The sequence below is a fragment of the Schistocerca serialis genome, chromosome 10 (genome assembly GCF_023864345.2).
Source record: "Schistocerca serialis cubense isolate TAMUIC-IGC-003099 chromosome 10, iqSchSeri2.2, whole genome shotgun sequence".
Classification (NCBI taxonomy): domain Eukaryota; kingdom Metazoa; phylum Arthropoda; class Insecta; order Orthoptera; family Acrididae; genus Schistocerca; species Schistocerca serialis.
The window spans coordinates 31,791,913-31,817,041 of NC_064647.1; positions in this window are offsets into that span (position 1 = coordinate 31,791,913).

Below are 25,129 nucleotides of genomic sequence, written 5' to 3' on the forward strand. Positions count from 1 at the left end.
GAAATTGCATCGAAATTAAATTCAAAAGGAACAATACCGACTTAAGTACAAGAAAACTGACTCTTCTTACTGTCTAGGATTTGAATCATTCCTGTGACATTAGTTATAGATTCCGATGCTTCACTTCAGGTTTACTGTATCCCTGTGACTTTCTTATTGACGATGAAACACAGAAATTGCATCGGAATTAAATACAAAAGGCACAATGCCGACACAAGTACAAGTAGACTGGCTCTTCTTACAGTCTATGTTTTGAACCTTTCCTGTGAGACCGGTTTTAGATTCCGATGCATCACTTCAGGTTTACAGTATCCCGTGGACCTTCTTATTGACGACGAAAAGCAGAAATTGCATCGGAATTGAATACAAAACTCACAATGCCGACTTAAGTACAAGAAAACTGACACTTCTTACTGTCTATGTTTTGAACCATTCGTGTGACACTAGTTATAGATTCCGATGCTTCACTTCAGGTTTACTGTATCCCTCTCACCTTCTTATTGACGATGAAACACAGAAATTGCATCGGAATTAAATAGAAAAGGCACAATACCGACTTATGTACAAGAAAACTGACTCTTCTTAGTGTCTATCTTTTGAACCATTCCTGTGACACTAGTTATATATTCCGATGCTTCACTTCAAGCTTCGTGTATCCCTCTGACCTTCTTATTGACGATGAAACACAGAAATTGCATCGGAATTAAATACAAAAGGCACAATGCCGACTTAAGTTCAAGAAAACTGACTGTTCTAACTGTCTATGTTTTGAACCATTCCTGTGACACTAGTTATACATTCTGATGCTTCACTTCAGGATTACTGTATCCCTCTGACGTTCTTATTGACGATGATACACAAAAATTGCATCGGAATTGAATACAAAAGGCACAATGTCGACTCTAGTACAAGAGGACTGGCTCTTCTTACTGTCTATGTATTGAACCTTTCCTGTGAGACCGGTTTGAGATTCCGATGCTTCAATTCAGGTTTACTGTATGCGGTGGACCTTCTTATTAACGACGAAACGCAGAAATTGCATCGGAATTGAATTCAAAAGGCACAATGCCGACTTAAGTACAAGAAATTTGACAGTACTTACTGTCTGTTTTGAACCATTCCTGTGACACTAGTTATACATTCTGATGCTTCACTTCAGGTTTACTGTATCCCTCTGACCTTCTTAGTGACGATGAAACACAGAAATTGCATCGGAAGTAAATACAAAAGACTCAATGCAGACATAAGTACAAGGAAACTGACTCTTCTTACTGTCTATGTTTTGAACCACTCCTGTGACACTAGTTATAGATTCCGATGCTTCACTTCAGGTTTACTGTATCCCTCTGACCTTCTTATTGACGATGAAACACAGAAATTGCATCGGAATTAAATACAAATGGCACAATGTCGACTCAAGTACAAGAAGACTGACTCCTCTTACTGTCTATGTTTTGAACCTTTCCTGTGAGACCGGTTTTAGATTCCGATGCTTCATTTCAGGTTTACTGTATCCCTCTGACGTTCTTATTGACGATGAAACATAGATATTGCATCAGGATTAAATACAAAAGGCACAATGCCGACTTAAGTATAAGAAAACGGACTCTTCTTACTGTCTATGTTCTGAACCATTCCTGTGACACTAGTTATACATTCAGATGCTTCTCTTCAGGTTTACTGTATCCCTCTGACCTTCTTATTGACGATGAAACACTGTAAGTGCATCGGAATTAAACTTAAAAGGCACAATGCCGACTTAATTACAAGAAAACGGACTCTTCTTACTGTCTATATTTTGAACCAGTCCTGTGACACTAGTTATAGATTCCGATGCTTCACTTCAGGTTTACTGTATCCCTCTGACCTTCTTATGGACGATGAAACACAGAAATTTCATCGGAATTAAATACAAAAGGCACAATGCCGACTCAAGTACAAGAAGACTGGCTCTTCTTACTGTCTATATTTTGAACCTTTCCTGTGAGACAGGTTTTAGATTCCGTTGCTTCACTTCCGGTTTACTGTATCCCATGGACCTTCTTATTGACGACGAAACACAAAAATTGCATCGGAATTAAATACAAAAGGCACAATTCCGACTTAAGTACAAGAAAACTGACTCTTCTTACTGTCTATGTTTGAACCATTCCTGTGACACTAGTTATACATTCCGATGCATCTCTTCAGGTTTACTGTATCCCTCTGACCTTCTTATTGACGATGAAACACTGTAAGTGCATCGGAATTAAACTTAAAAGGGTACAATGCCGACTTCATTACAAGAAAACGGACTCTTCTTACTGTCTATATTTTGAACCAGTCCTGTGACACTAGTTATAGATTCCGATGCTTCACTTCAGGTTTACTGTATCCCTCTGACCTTCTTATGGACGATGAAACACAGAAATTGCATCGGAATTAAATACAAAAGGCACAATGCCGACTCAAGTACAAGAAGACTGGCTCTTCTTACTGTCTATATTTTGAACCTTTCCTGTGAGACAGGTTTTAGATTCCGTTGCTTCACTTCCGGTTTACTGTATCCCATGGACCTTCTTATTGACGACGAAACACAGAAATTGCATCGAAATTAAATTCAAAAGGAACAATACCGACTTAAGTACAAGAAAACTGACTCTTCTTACTGTCTAGGATTTGAATCATTCCTGTGACATTAGTTATAGATTCCGATGCTTCACTTCAGGTTTACTGTATCCCTGTGACTTTCTTATTGACGATGAAACACAGAAATTGCATCGGAATTAAATACAAAAGGCACAATGCCGACACAAGTACAAGTAGACTGGCTCTTCTTACAGTCTATGTTTTGAACCTTTCCTGTGAGACCGGTTTTAGATTCCGATGCATCACTTCAGGTTTACAGTATCCCGTGGACCTTCTTATTGACGACGAAAAGCAGAAATTGCATCGGAATTGAATACAAAACTCACAATGCCGACTTAAGTACAAGAAAACTGACACTTCTTACTGTCTATGTTTTGAACCATTCGTGTGACACTAGTTATAGATTCCGATGCTTCACTTCAGGTTTACTGTATCCCTCTCACCTTCTTATTGACGATGAAACACAGAAATTGCATCGGAATTAAATAGAAAAGGCACAATACCGACTTATGTACAAGAAAACTGACTCTTCTTAGTGTCTATGTTTTGAACCATTCCTGTGACACTAGTTATAGATTCCGATGCTTCACTTCAGGTTTACTGTATTCCTCTGACCTTCTTATTGACGATGAAACACAGATATTGCATTGGAATTAAATGCAAAAGGCACAATGCCGACTCAAGTACAAGAAGACTGGCTCTTCTTACTGTCTATGTTTTAATCCATTCCTGTGACATTAGTTATAGATTCCGTTGCTTCACTTCCGGTTTACTGTATCCCATGGACCTTCTTATTGACAACGAAACACAAAAATTGCATCGGAATTAAATACAAAAGGCACAATGCCGACTTAAGTCCAAGAAAACTGACTCTCCTTACTGTCTATGTTTGATCCATTCCTGTGACACTAGTTATAGATTCCGATGCTTCACTTCAGGTATACTGTTCCCTCTGACCTTCTTATTGACGATGAAACACAGAAATTGCATCGGAATTAAATACAAAAGGCACAATGCCGTCTTAAGTACAGGAAAACTGACTCTTCTTACTGTCTATGTTTTGAATTATTCTTGTGACACTAGTTATAGGTTCCGAAGCTTCACTTCAGGTTTACTGTATGCCTTGGACCTTCTTATTGACGACGAAACACAGAAATTGCATCGGAATTAGATACTAAAGGCACAATGCTGTCTTAAGTACAGGAATACTGTCTCTCCTTACTGTCTAAGTTTTGAACCATTCCTGTGACACTAGTTATAGATTCCGATTCTTCACTTCAGGTTTACTGAATGCCGCTGTCCTTCTTATTGACGATGAAACACAGAAATTGCATCGGAATTAAATACAAAAGGTATATCGCCGACTCCAATACAAGAAGACTGGCTAATCTTACTGTCTATGTTATGAACCTTTCCTGTCAGACCGGTTTTAGATTCCGATGCTTCACTTCAGGTTTACTGTATCCCGTGGACCTTCTTATTGACGACGAAACACAGAAATTGCATCGGAATTAAATTGAAAAGACACAATTCCGACTTTAGTACAAGAAAACTGACTCTTCTTACTGTCTATATTTTGAACCATTCCTGTGACACTAGTTATCGATTCCGATGCTTCAATTCAGGTTTACTGTATCCCTCTGACCTTCTTATTGACGATGAAACACAGAAATTGCATCGGAATTAATTACAAAAGGCACAATGCAGACTGAAGTACAAGAAGGCTGGCTCTTCTTACTGTCTATGTTTTAAACCTCTCCTGCGAGACCCGTTTTAGATTCCGATGCTTCACTTCAAGTTTACTGTATCCGGTGGACCTTCTTATTGACGACGAAACGCAGAAATTGCATCGGAAATGAATACAAAAGGCTCAATGCCGAATTAAGTACAAGAAATCTGACAGTTCTTACTGTCTATGTTTTGAACCATTCCTGTGACACTAGTTATACATTCCGATCCTTCTTTTCAGGTTTACTGTATACCTCTGACCTTCTTATTGACGCTGAAACACAGAAATTGCATCGGAATTAAATACAAAACTCACAATGCCGACTTAAGTACAAGAAAACTGACACTTCTTACTGTCTATGTTTTGAACCATTCGTGTGACACTACTTATAGATTCCGATGCTCACTTCAGGTTTACTGTATCCCTCTGACCTTCTTATTGACGATGAAACACGGAAATTGCATCGGAATTGAATACAAAAGGCACAATGCCGTCTTAAGTGCAGGAAAACTGACTCTTCTTACTGTCTATGTTTCAATTATTCTTGTGACACTAGTTATAGATTCCGAAGCTTCACTTCAGGTTTACTGTATCCCTTGGACCTTCTTATTGACGACGAAACACAGAAATTGCATCGGAATTAAATTGAAAAGACACAATTCCGACTTTAGTACAAGAAGACTGACTCTTCTTACTGTCTATGTTTTGGACCATTCCTGTGACACTAGTTATAGATTCCGAATCTTCCCTTCAGGTTTACTGAATCCCGCTGACCCTCTTATTGACGATGAAACACAGAAATTGCATCGTAATTAAATACAAAAGGCACAACGCCGACTCAAATACAAGAAGACTGGCTCTTCTTAGTGTCTATGTTATGAAACTTTCCAATGGGACCGGTTTTAGATTGCGATGCTTCTATTCAGGTTTACTGTATGCCGTGGACCCTCTTATTGACGACGAAACACAGAAATTGCATCGGAATTAAATAGAAAAGGCACAATTCCGACTAAAGTACAAGAAAACTGACTCTTCTTACTGTATATGTTTTGAACCATTCCTGTGACACTAGTTATAGATTCCGATGCTTCACTTCAGGTTTACTGTACCCCTCTGACCTTCGTATTGACGATGAAACACAGAAATTGCATCGGAATTAAATACAAAATGCAGACTGCCGACTTAAGTACAAGAAAACTTACTCTTCTTACTGTCTATCTTTTGAACCATTCCTGTGACACTAGTTATATATTCCGATGCTTCACTTCAAGCTTCCTGTATCCCTCTGACCTTCTTATTGACGATGAAACACAGAAATTGCATCGGAATTAAATACAAAAGGCACAATGCCGACTTAAGTTCAAGAAAACTGACTGTTCTAACTGTCTATGTTTTGAACCATTCCTGTGACACTAGTTATACATTCTGATGCTTCACTTCAGGATTACTGTATCCCTCTGACGTTCATATTGACGATGATACACAAAAATTGCATCGGAATTGAATACAAAAGGCACAATGTCGACTCTAGTACAAGAGGACTGGCTCTTCTTACTGTCTATGTATTGAACCTTTCCTGTGAGACCGGTTTGAGATTCCGATGCTTCAATTCAGGTTTACTGTATGCGGTGGACCTTCTTATTAACGACGAAACGCAGAAATTGCATCGGAATTGAATTCAAAAGGCACAATGCCGACTTAAGTACAAGAAATTTGACAGTACTAACTGTCTGTTTTGAACCATTCCTGTGACACTAGTTATACATTCTGATGCTTCACTTCAGGTTTACTGTATCCCTCTGACCTTCTTAGTGACGATGAAACACAGAAATTGCATCGGAAGTAAATACAAAAGACTCAATGCAGACATAAGTACAAGGAAACTGACTCTTCTTACTGTCTATGTTTTGAACCACTCCTGTGACACTAGTTATAGATTCCGATGCTTCACTTCAGGTTTACTGTATCCCTCTGACCTTCTTATTGACGATGAAACACAGAAATTGCATCGGAATTAAATACAAACGGCACAATGTCGACTCAAGTACAAGAAGACTGACTCCTCTTACTGTCTATGTTTTGAACCTTTCCTGTGAGACCGGTTTTAGATTCCGATGCTTCATTTCAGGTTTACTGTATCCCTCTGACGTTCTTATTGACGATGAAACATAGAAATTGCATCAGGATTAAATACAAAAGGCACAATGCCGACTTAAGTATAAGAAAACGGACTCTTCTTACTGTCTATGTTCTGAACCATTCCTGTGACACTAGTTATACATTCTGATGCTTCTCTTCAGGTTTACTGTATCCCTCTGACCTTCTTATTGACGATGAAACACTGTAAGTGCATCGGAATTAAACTTAAAAGGCACAATGCCGACTTAATTACAAGAAAACGGACTCTTCTTACTGTCTATATTTTGAACCAGTCCTGTGACACTAGTTATAGATTCCGATGCTTCACTTCAGGTTTACTGTATCCCTCTGACCTTCTTATGGACGATGAAACACAGAAATTGCATCGGAATTAAATACAAAAGGCACAATGCCGACTCAAGTACAAGAAGACTGGCTCTTCTTACTGTCTTTATTTTGAACCTTTCCTGTGAGACAGGTTTTAGATTCCGTTGCTTCCCTTCCGGTTTACTGTATCCCATGGACCTTCTTATTGACGACGAAACACAAAAATTGCATCGGAATTAAATACAAAAGGCACAATGCCGACTTAAGTACAAGAAAACTGACTCTTCTTACTGTCTATGTTTGAACCATTCCTGTGACACTAGTTATAGATTCCGATGCTTCACTTCAGGTTTACTGTTCCCTCTGACCTTCTTATTGACGATGAAACACAGAAATTGCATCGGAATTAAATACAAAAGGCACAATGCCGTCTTAAGTACAGGAAAACTGACTCTTCTTACTGTCTATGTTTTGTATTATTCTTGTGACACTAGTTATAGATTCCGAAGCTTCACTTCAGGTTTACTGTATCCCTTGGACCTTCTTATTGACGACGAAACACAGAAATTGCATCGGAATTAAATACAAAAGGCACAATGCTGTCTTAAGTACAGGAAAACTGACTCTCCTTACTGTCTAAGTTTTGAACCATTCCTGTGACACTAGTTATAGATTCCGATTCTTCACTTCAGGTTTACTGAATGCCGCTGACCTTCTTATTGACGATGAAACACAGAAATTGCATCGGAATTAAATACAAAAGGTATATCGCCGACTCCAATACAAGAAGACTGGCTCTTCTTACTGTCTATGTTATGAACCTTTCCTGTGAGACCGATTTTAGATTCCGATGCTTCACTTCAGGTTTACTGTATCCCGTGGACCTTCTTATTGACGACGAAACACAGAAATTGCATCGGAATTAAATTGAAAAGACACAATGCCGACTTTAGTACAAGAAAACCGACTCTTCTTACTGTCTATATTTTGAACCATTCCTGTGACACAAGTTATAGATTCCGATGCTTCAATTCAGGTTTACTGTATCCCTCTGACCTTCTTATTGACGATGAAACACAGAAATTGCATCGGAATTAATTACAAAAGGCACAATGCAGACTGAAGTACAAGAAGGCTGGCTCTTCTTACTGTCTATGTTTTAAACCTCTCCTGCGAGACCCGTTTTAGATTGCGATGCTTCACTTCAAGTTTACTGTATCCGGTGGACCTTCTTATTGACGACGAAACGCAGAAATTGCATCGGAATTGAATACAAAAGGCACAATGCCGACTTAAGTACAAGAAATCTGACAGTTCTTACTGTCTATGTTTTGAACCATTCCTGTGACACTAGTTATACATTCCGATCCTTCTTTTCAGGTTTACTGTATCCCTCTGACCTTCTTATTGACGCTGAAACACAGATATTGCATCGGAATTAAATACAAAACTCACAATGCCGACTTAAGTACAAGAAAACTGACACTTCTTACTGTCTATGTTTAGAAACCATTCGTGTGACACTAGTTATAGATTCCGATGCTTCACTTCAGGTTTACTGTATCCCTCTGACCTTCTTATTGACGATGAAACACAGATATTGCATCGGAATTAAATACAAAAGGCACAATGCCGTCTTAAGTACAGGAAAACTGACTCTTCTTACTGTCTATGTTTCAATTATTCTTGTGACACTAGTTATAGATTCCGAAGATTCACTTCAGGTTTACTGTATCCCTTGGACCTTCTTATTGACGACGAAAGACAGAAATCGCATCGGAAATAAATACAAAAGGCACAATGCCGACTTAAGTACAGGAAAACTGACTCTTCTTACTGTCTATGTTTTGAACCATTCCTGTGACACTAGTTATACATTCCGGTTCTTCACATCAGGTTTACTGAATGCCGCTGACCTTCTTATTGATGATGAAACTCAGAAATTGCATCGGAATTAAATACAAATGGCACAATGCCGACTTAAGTTCAAGAAAACTGACTGTTCTAACTGTCTATGTTTTGAACCATTCCTGTGACACTAGTTATACATTCCGATGCTTCACTTCAGGTTTACTGTATCCCTCTGACGTTCTTATTGACGATGATACACAAAAATTGCATCGGAATTAAATATGAAAGTCACAATGCCGACTTAAGTACAAGAAAAGTGACTCTTATTACTGTCTATTATTTGAACCATTCCTGTGTCACTAGTTATAGATTCCAATGTTTCACTTCAGGTTTACTGTATCCCTCTGACCTTCTTACTGACGATGAAACACAGAAATTGCATCGGAAATACATACAAAAGGCACAATGCCGTCTTAAGTACAGGAAAACTGACTCTTCTTAATGTCTATGTTTTGAGCAATTCTTTTGACACTAGTTATAGATTATGATGCTTCACTTCAGCTTTACTGTATCCCTGACCTTCTTATTGACGATGAAATACAGAAATTGCATCGAAATTAAATACAAAAGGCACAATGCCGACTTAAGTACAAGTAAACTTACTTTTATTACTGTCTTTGATTTGTACCACTCCTGTGACACTAGCTATAGATTCCGATGCTTCGCTTCAAGCTTACTGTATCCCTCTGACCTTCTTATTGACGATGAAACACAGAAATTGCATCGGAATTAAATACAAAAGGCACAATGCCGACTTAAGTACAAGAAGACTGACTCTTCTTACTGTCTATGTTTTGGACCATTCCTGTGACACTAGTTATAGATTCCGAATCTTCCCTTCAGGTTTACTGAATCCCGCTGTTCCTCTTATTGACGATGAAACACAGAAATTGCAGCGTAATTAAATACAAAAGGCACAACGCCGACTCAAATACAAGAGGACTGGCTCTTCTTAGTGTCTATGTTATGAAACTTTCCAGTGAGACCGGTTTTAGATTGCGATGCTTCTATTCAGGTTTACTGTATCCCGTGGACCCTCTTATTGACGACGAAACACAGAAATTGCATCGGAATTAAATAGAAAAGGCACAATTCCGACTAAAGTACAAGAAAACTGACTCTTCTTACTGTATATGTTTTGAACCATTCCTGTGACACTAGTTATAGATTCCGATGCTTCACTTCAGGTTTACTGTACCCCTCTGACCTTCGTATTGACGATGAAACACAGAAATTGCATCGGAATTAAATACAAAATGCAGACTGCCCACTTAAGTACAAGAAAACTTACTCTTCTTACTGTCTATGTTTTGAACCATTCCTGTGACACTAGTTATATATTCCGATGCTTCACTTCAAGCTTCCTGTATCCCTCTGACCTTCGTATTGACGATGAAACACAGAAATTGCATCGGAATTAAATACAAAAGGCACAATGCCGACTTAGGTACAAGAAAACTCACTCTTCTTACTGTCAATGTTCAGAACCACTCCTGTGACACTAGTTATAGTTTCCGATGCTTCACTTCAGGTTTACTATATCCCTCTGACCTTCTTATTGAAGATGAAACATAGAAATTGCATCGGAATTTAATTCAAAAGGCACAATGCTGACTTAAGTACAAGATAACTGACTCTCCTTACTGCCTATGTTTTGGACCATTGCTGTGCCACCAGTTATAGATTCCGATGCTTCACTTCAACGTTACTGTATCCCTCTGACCTTCTTATTGACGATGAAACACAGATATTGCATCGGAATTGAATACAAAATTCACAATGCCGTCTTAAGTACAAGATAACTGACTCTTCTTACTGTCTATGATTTGACCCATTCCTGTGCCACTAGTTATAGAATCCGATGCTTCACTTTAGGTTTACTGTATCCCTCTGACCTTCTTATTGACGATGAAACACAGAAATTGCATCGGAATTAAATACAAACGGCACAATGTCGACTCTAGTACAAGAAGACTGACTCTTCTTACTGTCTATGTTTTGAACCTTTCCTGTGAAACCGGTTTTAGATTCCGATGCTTCACTTCAGGTTTACTGTATCCCTCTGACGTTCTTATTGACGATGAAACATAGAAATTGCATCGGGATTAAATACAAAAGGCACAATGCCGACTTAAGTATAAGAAAACGGACTCTTCTTACTGTCTATGTTCTGAACCATTCCTATGACACTAGTTATACATTCCGATGCTTCTCTTCAGGTTTACTGTATCCCTCTGACCTTCTTATTGACGATGAAACACTGTAAGTGCATCGGAATTAAACTTAAAAGGCACAATGCCGACTTAATTACAAGAAAACGGACTCTTCTTACTGTATATATTTTGAACCAGTCCTGTGACACTAGTTATAGATTCCGATGCTTCACTTCAGGTTTACTGTATCCCTCTGACCTTCTTATGGACGATGAAACACAGAAATTGCATCGGAATTAAATACAAAAGGCACAATGCCGACTCAAGTTCAAGAAGACTGGCTCTTCTTACTGTCTATATTTTGAACCTTTCCTGTGAGACAGGTTTTAGATTCCGTTGCTTCACTTCCGGTTTACTGTATCCCATGGACCTTCTTATTGGCGACGAAACACAGAAATTGCATCGGAATTAAATTCAAAAGGAACAATACCGACTTAAGTACAAGAAAACTGACCCTTCTTACTGTCTAGGATTTGAATCATTCCTGTGACATTAGTTATAGATTCCGATGCTTCACTTCAGGTTTACTGTATCCCTGTGACTTTCTTATTGACGATGAAACACAGAAATTGCATCGGAATTAAATACAAAATGCACAATGCCGACACAAGTACAAGTAGACTGCCTCTTCTTACAGTCTATGTTTTGAACCTTTCCTGTGAGACCGGTTTTGGATTCCGATGCATCACTTCAGGTTTACAGTATCCCGTGGACCTTCTTATTGACGACGAAATGCAGAAATTGCATCGGAATTGAATACAAAACTCACAATGCCGACTTAAGTACAAGAAAACTGACACTTCTTACTGTCTGTGTTTTGAACCATTCGTGTGACACTAGTTATAGATTCCGATGCTTCACTTCAGGTTTACTGTTCCCTCTGACCATCTTATTGACGATGAAACACAGAAATTGCATCGGAATTAAATACAAAAGGCACAATGCCGTCTTAAGTACAGGAAAACTGACTCTTCTTACTGTCTATGCTTTGAATTATTCTTGTGACACTAGTTATAGATTCCGAAGCTTCACTTCAGGTTTACTGTATCCCTTGGACCTTCTTATTGACGACGAAACACAGAAATTGCATCGGAATTAAATACAAAAGGCACAATGCTGTCTTAAGTACAGGAAAACTGACTCTCCTTACTGTCTAAGTTTTGAACCATTCCTGTGACACTAGTTATAGATTCCGATTCTTCACTTCAGGTTTACTGAATGCCCCTGACCTTCTTATTGACGATGAAACACTGAAATTGCATCGGAATTAAATACAAAAGGTATATCGCCGACTCCAATACAAGAAGACTGGCTCTTCTTACTGTCTATGTTATGAACCTTTCCTGTGAGACCGGTTTTAGATTCCGATGCTTCACTTCAGGTTTTCTGTATCCCGTGGACCTTCTTATTGACGACGAAACACAGAAATTGCATCGGAATTAAATTGAAAAGACACAATGCCGACTTTAGTACAAGAAAACTGACTCTTCTTACTGTCTATATTTTGAACCATTCCTGTGACACTAGTTATAGATTCCGATGCTTCAATTCAGGTTTACTGCATCCCTCTGACCTTCTTATTGACGATGAAACACAGAAATTGAATCGGAATTAATTACAAAAGGCACAATGCCGACTGAAGTACAAGAAGGCTGGCTCCTCTTACTGTCTATGTTTTAAACCTCTCCTGCGAGACCCGTTTTAGATTCCGATGCTTCAATCCAAGTTTACTGTATCCGGTGGACCTTCTTATTGACGACGAAACGCAGAAATTGCATCGGAATTGAATACAAAAGGCACAATGCCTACTTAAGTACAAGAAATCTGACAGTTCTTACTGTCTATGTTTTGAACCATTCCTTTGACACTAGTTATACATTCCGATCCTTCTTTTCAGGTTTACTGTATCCCTCTGACCTTCTTATTGACGCTGAAACACAGAAATTGCATCGGAATTAAATACAAAACTCACAATGCCGACTTAAGTACAAGAAAACTGACACTTCTTACTGTCTATTATTTGAACCATTCCTGTGTCACTAGTTATAGATTCCGATGCTTCACTTCAGGTTTACTGTATCCCTCTGACCTTCTTATTGACGATGAAACACAGAAATTGCATCGGAAATACATACAAAAGGCACAATGCCGTCTTAAGTACAGGAAAACTGACTCTTCTTAATGTCTATGTTTTGAGCCATTCTTTTGACACTAGTTATAGATTCTGATGCTTCACTTCAGGTTTCTGTATCCCTGACCTTCTTATTGACGATGAAATACAGAAATTGCATCGAAATTAAATACAAATGGCACAATGCCGACTTAAGTACAAGTAAACTTACTTTTATTACTGTCTTTGATTTGTGCCACTCCTGTGACACTAGCTATAGATTCCGATGCTTCGCTTCAAGCTTACAGTATCACTCTGACCTTCTTATTGACGATGAAACACAGAAATTGCATCGGAATTAAATACAAAAGGCACAATGCCGACTTAAGTACAAGAGGACTGACTCTTCTTACTCTCTATGTTTTGGACCATTCCTGTGACACTAGTTATAGATTCCGAATCTTCCCTTCAGGTTTACTGAATCCCGCTGACCCTCTTATTGACGATGAAACACAGAAATTGCATCGTAATTAAATACAAAAGGCACAACGCCGACTCAAATACAAGAAGACTGGCTCTTCTTAGTGTCTATGTTATGAAACTTTCCAGTGAGACCGGTTTTAGATTGCGATGCTTCTATTCAGGTTTACTGTATCCCGTGGACCCTCTTATTGACGACGAAACACAGAAATTGCATCGGAATTAAATAGAAAAGGCACAATTCCGACTAAAGTACAAGAAAACTGACTCTTCTTACTGTATATGTTTTGAACCATTCCTGTGACACTAGTTATAGATTCCGATGCTTCACTTCAGGTTTACTGTACCCCTCTGACCTTCGTATTAACGATGAAAAACAGAAATTGCATCGGAATTAAATACAAAATGCAGACTGCCGACTTAAGTACAAGAAAACTTACTCTTCTTACTGTCTATGTTTTGAACCATTCCTGTGACACTAGTTATAGATTCCGATGCTTCACTTCAGGTTTACTATATCCCTCTGACCTTCTTATTGAAGATGAAACATAGAAATTGCATCGGAATTTAATACAAAAGGCACAATGCTGACTTAAGTACAAGATAACTGACTCTCCTTACTGCCTATGTTTTGAACCATTCCTGTGCCACCAGTTATAGATTCCGATGCTTCACTTCAAGGTTACTGTATCCCTCTGACCTTCTTATTGACGATGAAACACAGATATTGCATCGGAATTGAATACAAAATTCACAATGCCGTCTTAAGTACAAGATAACTGACTCTTCTTACTGTCTATGTTTTGAACCATTCCTGTGACACTAGTTATAGATTTCGATTCTTCAATTCAGGTTTACTGTATCCCTCTGACCTTCTGATTGACGATGAAACACAAAAATTGCATCGAATCTAAATACCAAAGGCACAATGCCGACTTAAGTACAAGAAAACTGACTCTTCTTACTGTCTATGTTTTGAACCATTCCTGTGACACTGGTTATAGATTCCGATGCTTCACTTCAGGTTTACTGTTCCCTCTCACCTTCTTATTGACGATGAAACACAGATATTGCATCTGAATTAAATACAAAACGCACAATGCCGTTTTAAGTACAGGAAAACTGACTCTTCTTACTGTCTATGTTTTGAATTATTCTTGTGACACTAGTTATAGATTCCGAAGCTTCACTTCAGGTTTACTGTATCCCTTGGACCTTCTTATTGACGACGAAAGACAGAAATTGCATCGGAAATAAACACAAAAGGCACAATGCCGTCTTAAGTACAGGAAAACGGACTCTTCTAACTGTCAATGTTTTGAACCATTCTTGTGACACTAGTTATAGATTCCGATGCTTCAATTCAGGTTTACTGTATCCCTCTGACCTTCTTTTGACGATGAAACACAGAAATTGCATCGAATTAAATACAAAAGGCACAATGCCGACTTAAGTACAAGAAAACTTACTTTTCTTACTGTCTTTCTTTGAACCATTCCTGTGACACTAGTTATAGATTCCGATGCTTCACATCAAGCTTACTGTATCCCTCTGACTGTCTTATTGACGATGAAACACAGAAATTGCATCGGAATTAAATACAAAAGGCACAATGCCGACTTAAGTACAAGAAGACTGTCTCTTCTTACTGTATATGTTTTGAACCATTCCTGTGACACTAGTTATAGATTCCGATTCTTCACTGCAGGTTTACTACATCCCGCTGACCTTCTTGTTGATGATGAATTACAGAAATTGCATCGGAATTAAATACAAAAGGCAAAACGCCGACTCAAATACAGGTGACTAGCTCTTCTTAATGTCTATGTTATGAACCTGTCCTGTGAGACCGGTTTTAGATTCCGATGCTTCACTTCAGGTTTACTGTATCGCGTGGACCTTTTTATTGACGACGAAACACAGAAATTGCATCACAATTAAATAGAAAAGGCACAATGCCGACTAAAGTACAAGAAAACTGACTCTTCTTGCTGTATATGATTTGAACCATTCCTGTGACACTAGTTATAGATTCCGATGCTTCACTTCAGGTTTACTGTATCCCTCTGACCTTCTTATTGACGATGAAACACAGAAATTGCATCGGAATTAAATACAAAAGGCACAATGCCGACATAAGTACAAGAAAACTGACTCTTCTTACTGTCTATGTTTTTGAGCCATTCCTGTGACACTAGTTATAAATTCCAATGCTTCACTTTAGGTTTACTGTATCCCTCTGACCTTCTTTTTGACGATGAAGCACAGAAACTGCATCGGAATTGAATACAAAAGGCACAATGCCGACTCTTGTACAAGAAGACTGGCTCTTCTAACGGTCTATGTATTGAACCTTTCCTGTGAGACCGGTTTGAGATTCCGATGCTTCAATTCAGGTTTACTGTATCCGGTGGACCTTCTTATTGACGACAAAACGCAGAAATTGCATCGGAATTGAATACAAAAGGCACAATGCCAACTTAAGTACAAGAAATTTGACAGTACTTACTGTCTGCTTTGTACCATTCCTGTGACACTAGTTATACATTCCGATGGTTCACTTCAGGTTTACTGTATCCCTCTGACCTTCTTAGTGACGATGAAACACAGAAATTGCATCGGTAGTAAATACAAAAGACTCAATGCCGACATAAGTACAATTAAACTGACTCTTCTTACTGTCTATGTTTTGAACCACTCCTGTGACACTAGTTATAGATTACGATGCTTCACTTCAGGTTTACTGTATCCCTCTGACCTTCTTATTGACGATGAAACACAGAAATTGCATCGGAATTATATACAAACGGCACAAAGCCGACTCAAGTACAAGAAGACTGGCTCTTCTTACTGTCTATGTTTTGAACCTTTCCTATGAGCCCGGTTTTAGATTCTGATGCTTCACCTCAGGTTTAGTGTATCCCTTGCACATTCTTATTGACGATGCAACACAGAAATTGCATCGGAATTAAATACAAAAGGCACAATGCCGACTTAAGTACAAGAAAACTGACTCTTCTTACTGTCTTTGTTTTGAATCATTCCTGTGACACTAGTTAGAGATTCCGATGCTTCACTTCAGTTTTACTGTGTCCCTCTGACCTTCTTATTGACGATAAAACACAGAAATTGCATCGGAATTAAATACAAACGTCACAATGTCGACTCCAGTACAAGAAGACTGACTCTTCTTACTGTCTATGTTTTGAACCTTTCCTGTGAGACCGGTTTTAGATTCTGATGCTTCACTTCAGGTTTACTGTATCCCTCTTACGTTCTTATTGACGATGAAACATAGAAATTGCATCGGGATTAAATACAAAAGGCACAATGCCGACTTAAGTATAAGAAAACGGACTCTTCTTACTGTCTATGTTCTGAACCATTCCTGTGACACTAGTTATACATTCCGATGCTTCTCTTCAGGTTTACTGTATCCCTCTGACCTTCTTATTGACGATGAAACACACAAATTGCATCGGAATTAAATAGAAAAGGCACAATACCGACTTAAGTACAAGAAAACTGACTCTTCTTACTGTCTATGTGTTGAACCATTCCTGTGACACTAGTTATAGATTGCGATGCGTCACTTCAGGTTTACTGTATTCCTCTGACCTTCTTATTGACGATGAAACACAGATATTGCAACGGAATTAAATACAAAAGGCACAATGCCGACTCAAGTACAAGAAGAATGGCTCTTCTTACTGTCTATGTTTTAATCCATTCCTGTGACATTAGTTATAGATTCCGATGCTTCACTTCAGGTTTACTGTATCCCTCTGACCTTCTTATTGACGATGAAACACAAAATTTGCATCGGAATTAAATACAGAAGGCAGAATGCCGACTTAAGTACAAGAAAACTGACTCTTCTTACTGTCTATGTTTGAACCATTCCTGTGACACTAGTTATAGATTCCGATGCCTCACTTCAGGTTTACTGTTCCCTCTGACCTTCTTATTGACGATGAAACATAGAAATTGCATCGGAATTAAATACAAAAGGCACAATGCCGTCTTAAGTACAGGAAAACTGACTCTTCTTACTGTCTATGTTTTGAATTGTTCTTGTGACACTAGTTATAGATTCCGAAGCTTCACTTCAGGTTTACTGTATCCCTTGGACCTTCTCATTGACGACGAAACACAGATATTGCAACGGAATTAAATACAAAAGGCACAATGCCGACTCAAGTACAAGAAAACTGGCTCTTCTTACTGTCTATGTTATGAACCTTTCCTGTGAGACCGGTTTTAGATTCCGATGCTTCACTTCAGGTTTACTGTATCCCGTGGACCATCTTATTGACGACGAAACACAGAAATTGCATCGGAATTAAATTGAAAAGATACAATGCCGACTTTAGTACAAGAAAACTGACTCTTCTTACTGTCTATATTTTGAACCATTCCTGTGACACTAGTTATAGATTCCGATGCTTCAATTCAGGTTTACTGTATCCCTCTGACCTTCTTATTGACGATGAAACACAGAAATTGCATCGGAATTAATTACAAAAGGCACAATGCCAACTGAAGTACAAGAAGGCTGGCTCTTCTTACTGTCTATGTTTTAAACCTCTCATGCGAGACCCGTTTTAGATTCCGATGCTTCACTTCAAGTTTACTGTATCCGGTGGACCTTCTTATTGACGACGAAACGCAGAAATTGCATCGGAATTGAATACAAAAGGCACAATGCCGACTTAAGAACAAGAAATCTGACAGTTCTTACTGTCTATGTTTTGAACCATTCCTGTGACACTAGTTATACATTCCGATCCTTCTTTTCAGGTTTACTGTATCCCTCTGACCTTCTTATTGACGCTGAAACACAGAAATTGCATCGGAATTAAATAGAAAAGGCACACTGCCGACTTAAGTACAAAAAGACTGACTCTTCCTACTGTCTATGTTTTGAACCATTCCTGTGACACTAGTTACAGATTCAGATGCTTCACTTCAGGTTTACTGTATCCCTCTGGCCTTCTTATTGACGATGAAACACACAAATTGCATCGGAATTAAATAGAAAAGGAACAATGCCGACTTAAGTACAAGAGGACTGACTCTTCTTACTGTCTATGATTTGAACCATTCCTGTGACACTAGTTATAGATTCCGAGTCTTCACTTCAGGTGTACTGTATTCCTTGGACAATGTTATTGACGATGAAACACAGAAATTGCATCGGGATTAAATACAAAAGGCACATTGTCGACTTAAGTACAAGTAGACTGACTCTTATTACTGTCTATAGTTTGAACCATTCCTGTGACACTAGTTATAGATTCTTATGCTTCCCTTCAGTATTACTGTATCTCTCTGACTTCATTGACGATGAAACACAGAAATTGCATCGGAATTAAATACAAAAGGCACAATGCCGACATAAGTACAAGAAGACTGACTCTTCCTACTGTCTATGTTTTGACCATTCCTGTGACACTAGTTATAGATTCCGATGCTTTACTTCAGGTTTACTGTACCCCTTGGACTTTCTTATTGACGATGAAACACAGAAATTGCATCTTGAATCAAATACAAAAGGCACAATACCGACTTCAGGACAAGAAGACTGACTCTTCTTACTGACTATGTTTTGAACCATTCCTGTGACACTAGTTATGGATTCGGATGCTTCACTTCAGGTTTACTGTATCCCTCTGACCTTCTTATTGACGATGAAACACAGAAATTGCATCGGAATTAAATCCAAAAGGCACAGTGCCGAATTAAGTACAAGAAGACTGACTCTTCTTACTGTCTATGTTTTGAACCATTCCTGTGACACTAGTTATAGATTCCGACGCTTCACTTTAGGTTTACTGTATCCCTTGGACCTTCTTATTGACGATGAAACACAGAAATTGCATCGGAGTTAAATACAAAAGGCACAATGCTGACTTAAGTACAGGAAGATTGACTCTTCTTACTGTCTATGTTTTGAACCATTCCTGTGACACTAGTTATAGATTCCGATGCTTCAATTCAGGTTTACTGTATCCCTCTGACCTTCTTATTGACGTTGAAACTCAGAAATTGCATCGGAATTAAATACAAAAGGCACAATGCCGACTCAAATACAAGATGACTGGCTATTCTTACTCTCTATGTTTTGAACCTTTCCTGTGTGACCGGTTTTAGATTCCGATGCTTCACTTCATGTTTACTGTATCCCTTGGACCTTCTTATTGACGACGAAACACAGAAATTGCATCGGAATTAAATAGAAAAGGCACAGTGCCGAATTAAGTACAAGAAGACTGACTCTTCTTACTGTCTATGTTTTGAACCATTCCTGTGACACTAGTTATAGATTCCGACGCTTCACTTTAGGTTTACTGTATCCCTTGGACCATCTTATTGACAATGAAACACAGAAATTGCATCGGAATTAAATACAAAAGGCACCATGCCGACTTAAGTACAAGACAAATGACTCTTCCTACTGGCTATGCTTTGAAACATTCCTGTGACACTAGTTATAGATTCCGAAGGCTCACTTCAGGTTTACCGTATCCCTTGGACCTAGTTATTGACGATGAAACAGAGAAATTGCATCGGAATTAAATAGAAAAGGCACAATGCCGACTTAAGTACAAGAAGACGGACTCTTCCTACTGTCTATGTATTGATCCATTCCTGTGACACTAGTTGTAGATTCCGATGCGTCACTTCAGGTTTACTGTATCCTCTGGCCTTCTGATTGACGATGAAACACAGAAATTGCATCGGAATGAAATAGAAAAGGAACAATACCGACTTAAGTACAAGAAGACTGTCTCTTCTTACTGTCTATGATTTGAACCATTCCTGTGTCACTAGTTATAGATTCTTATGCTTCGCTTAAGTTTTACTGTATCCCTCTGACCTTCTTATTGACGATGAAACACAGAAATTGCATCGGAATTAAATACAAAATGCACAATGCCGATTTAAGTACAAGAAGACTGACTCTTCCTATTGTCTATGTTTTCAACCATCCCTGTGACACTAGTTAAAGATTCCGATGCTTCAATTGAGATTTACTGTATCCCTCTGACCTTCATATTGACGATGAAACACAGAAATTGCATCGGAATTAAATAGAATTTTTCACAATGCCGACTTAAGTACAAGAAGACTGACCCTTCATACTAACTATGATTTGAGCCATTCCTGTGACACTAGTTATAGATTCCGATGCTTCACTTCAGGTTTACTGTATCCCTCTGACCTTCTTATTGACGATGAAACTCAGAAATTGCATCGGAATTAAATCCAAAAGGCACAGTACCGAATTAAGTACAAGAATACTGACTCTTCTTACTGTCGATGTTTTGAACCATCCCTGTGAATCTAGTTATAGATTCCGATGCTTCACTCCAGGTTTACTGTATCCCATGGACCATCTTATTGACGATGAAACACAGAAATTGCATCGGAATGGAATACAAAAGGCACAATGCCGACTTTAGTAAAAGAAAACTGATTCTTCTTACTGACTATGTTTTGTACTATTCCTGTGACTCTAGTTATGTATTCCGATTCTTCACTTCAGATTTACTGTATCCCTCTGAAGTTCTTATTGACGATGAAACACAGAAATTGCGTCGGAATTAAATACAAAACGCACAATGCCGAATTAAGTACAAGAAGACTGACTCTTCATACTATGTTTTGAGCCATTCCTGTGACACTAGTTATAGATTCCGATGCTTCACTTCAGGTTTACGGTATCCCTCTGACCTTCGTATTGACGATGAAACACAGATATTGCATCGGAATTAAATACAAAAGGAACAATGCCGACTTAAGTACAAGAAAACTGACTCTTCTTTCTGTCTATGTTTTGAACCATTCCTGTGACACTAGTTATAGATTCCGATGCTTCACTTCAGGTTTACTGTATCCCTCTGACCTTCTTATGGACGATGAAACACAGAAATTGCATCGGAAATAAATACAAAAAGCACAATGCCGGCTCAAGTACAAGAAGACTGACTCTTCTTACTGTCTATGTTTGAACCGTTCCTGTGACACTAGTTATAGATTCCGATGCTTCACTTCAGGTTTACTGTTCCCTCTGACCTTCTTATTGACGATGAAACACAGAAATTGCATCGGAGTTAAATAGAAAAGGCACAATGCCGACTTAAGTACAAGAAGTCTGACTCTTCCTACTGTCTATGTTTTGAACAATTCCTGTGACACTAGTTATGGATTCCGATGCCTCACTTCAGGTTTACTGTATCCCTTGGACCTTCTTATTGACGATGAAACTGAGAAATTGCATCGGAATTAAATAGAAAAGGCACACTGCCGACTTAAGTACAAGAAGACTGACTCTTCCTACTGTCTATGTTTTGAACCATTCCTGTGACACTTGTTATAGATTCAGATGCTTCACTTCAGGTTTACTGTATCCCTCTGGCCTTCTTATTGGCGATGAAACACAGAAATTGCATCGGAATTAAATAGAAAAGGAACAATCCCGACTTAAGTACAAGAAGACTGACTCTTCCTACTGTCTATGTTTTGAACCATTCCTGTGACACTAGATATAGATTACGATGCTTCACTTAAGGTTTACTGTATCCCTTGGACCTTCTTATTGACGATGAAACACAGAAATTGCATCGGAGTTAAATACAAAAGGCACAATGCCGACTTAAGTACAAGAAGATTGACTCTTCTTACTGTCTATGTTTTGAACCATTCCTGTGACACTAGTTATTGATTCCGATGCTTCAATTCAGGTTTACTGTATCCCTCTGACCTTCTTATTGACGTTGAAATTCAGAAATTGCATCGGAATTAAATACAAAAGGCACAATGCTGACTCAAATACAAGATGACTGGCTCTTCTTACTCTCTATGCTTTGAACCTTTCCTGTGTGACCGGTTTTAGATTCCGATGCTTCACATCAGGTTTACTGTATCCCATGGACCTTCTTATTGACGACGAATCACAGAAATTGCATTGGAATTAAATAGAAAAGGCACAATGCCGACTTAGGTACAAGAAGACTGACTCTTCTTACTGACTATGTTTTGAACATTTCCTGTCAGACCAGTCTTAGATTCCGATGCTTCACTATATGTTTACTGTATCCCTTGGACCATCTTATTGACAATGAAACACAGAAATTGCATCGGAATTAAATACAAAAGGCACCACTAGGACTTAAGTACAAGACGACTGACTCTTCTTACTGGCTATGCTTTAAAACATTCCTGTGACACTAGTTATAGATTCCGAAGGCTCACTTCAGGTTTACCGTATCCCTTGGACCTTGTTATTGACGATGAAACAGAGAAATTGCATCGGAATTAAATAGAAAAGGCACAATGCCGACTTAAGTACAAGAAGACGGACTCTTCCTACTGTCTATGTATTGATCCATTCCTGTGACACTAGTTGTAGATTCCGATGCTTCACTTCAGGTTTACTGTATCCTCTGGCCTTCTTATTGACGATGAAACACAGAAATTGCATCGGAATGAAATAGAAAAGGAACAATACCGACTTAAGTACAAGAAGACTGACTCTTCTTACTGTCTATGATTTGAACCATTCCTGTGACACTAGTTATAGATTCCGATACTTCACTTCAGGTGTACTGTATTCCTTGGACCTTCTTATTGACGATGAAACACAGAAATTGCATCGGGATTAAATACAAAAGGCACAATGTCGACTTAAGTACAAGTAGACTGACACTTATTACTGTCTATGTTTTGAACCATTCCTGTGACTCTAGTTATAGATTCTTATATTTCACTTAAGTTTTACTGTATCCCTCTGACCTTCTTATTGACGACGAATCACAGAAATTGCATCGGATGTAAGTAGAATTGGCACAATGCCGACTTAAGTACAAGAAGACTGACTCTTCATACTAACTATGATTTGAGCCATTCCTGTGACACTAGTTATAGATTCCGATGCTTCACTTCAGGTTTACTGTATCCCTCTGACCTTCTTATTGACGATGAAACACAGAAATTGCATCGGAATTAAATCCAAAAGGCACAGTACCGACTTAAGTACAAGAAGACTGACTCTTCTTGCTGTCTATGTATTGAACCATTCCTGTGACACTAGTTATAGATTCCGATGCTTCACTCCAGGTTTACTGTGTCCCTTGGACCTTCTTATTAACGATGAAACACAGATATTGCATCGGAATTTAATACAAAATGCACAATGGCGACTTAAGAACAAGCAGACTGACTCTTCTTACTGACTATGCTTTGAACCATTCCTGTGACACTAGTTATAGATTCCGGTGCGTCACTTCAGGTTTAATGGATCCCTTGGATCTACTTATCGACGATGAAACACAGAAATTGCATCGGAATCAAATACAAAAGGCACAATGCCGACTTAAGTACAAGAATACTGACTCTTCTTACTGTCGATGTTTTGAACCATCCCTGTGACACTAGTTATAGATTCCGATGCTTCACTCCAGGTTTACTGTATCCCTTTGTCCTTCTTATTGACGATGAAACACAGAAATTGCATCGGAATTAACTCCAAAAGGCACAGTACCGAATTAAGTACAAGAAGAATGACTCTTCTTACTGTCTATGTATTGAACCATTCCTGTGACACTAGTTACAGCTTCCGATGCTTCACTTCAGGTTTACTGTATCCCTCTGACCTTCTTATGGACGATGAAACACAGAAATTGCATCGGAATTAAATACAAAAGGCACAATGCCGACTTAAGTACAAGAATACTGAATCTTCTTACTGTCGATGATTTGAACCATCCCTGTGATACTAGTTATAGATTCCAATGCTTCACTCCAGGTTTACTGTATCCCGTGGACCTTCTTATTGACGATGAAACACAGAAATTGCATCGGAATTAAATTCAAAAGGCACAGTACCGAATTAAGTACAAGAAGACTGACTCTTCCTACTGTCTATGTTTTGAACCATTCCAGTGACACTAGTTATACATTTAGATGCTTCACTTCATGTTTACTGTATCCCTCCTTCCTTCTTATTGACGATGAAACACAGAAATTGCATCGGAATTAAATACAAGAGCCACAATGCCGATTTAAGTACGAGAAGACTGACTCTTCTTACTGTCTACGTTTTAAAACATTCCTGTGACACTAGTTATAGATGCCGATGCTTAATTTCATGGTTACTGTATCCCTTGGACCCTCTTATTGACGACGTAACACAGAAATTGCGTCGGAATTAATCAGAAAAGGCACAATGCCGACTTAAGTACAAGAAGACTGACTCTTCTTATTGTCTAAGTTTTGAACCATTCCTGTGACACTAATTATAGATTCCGATTCCTCACCTCAGGTTTACTGTATCCCTTGGACCTTCTTATAGACGATGAAACACAGAAAATGCATCGGAATTAAATACAAAAGGCACAATGCCGACTTAAGTACAAGAAGACTGACTCTTCCTACTGTCTATGTTTTGAACCATTCCTGTGACACTAGTTATAGATTCCGATGTTTCCCTTCAGGTTTACTGTATCCCTCTGACTTTCTTATTGACGATGAAACACAGAAATTGCATCGGAATTAAATAGAAAAGGCACAATGCCGACTTAAGTACAA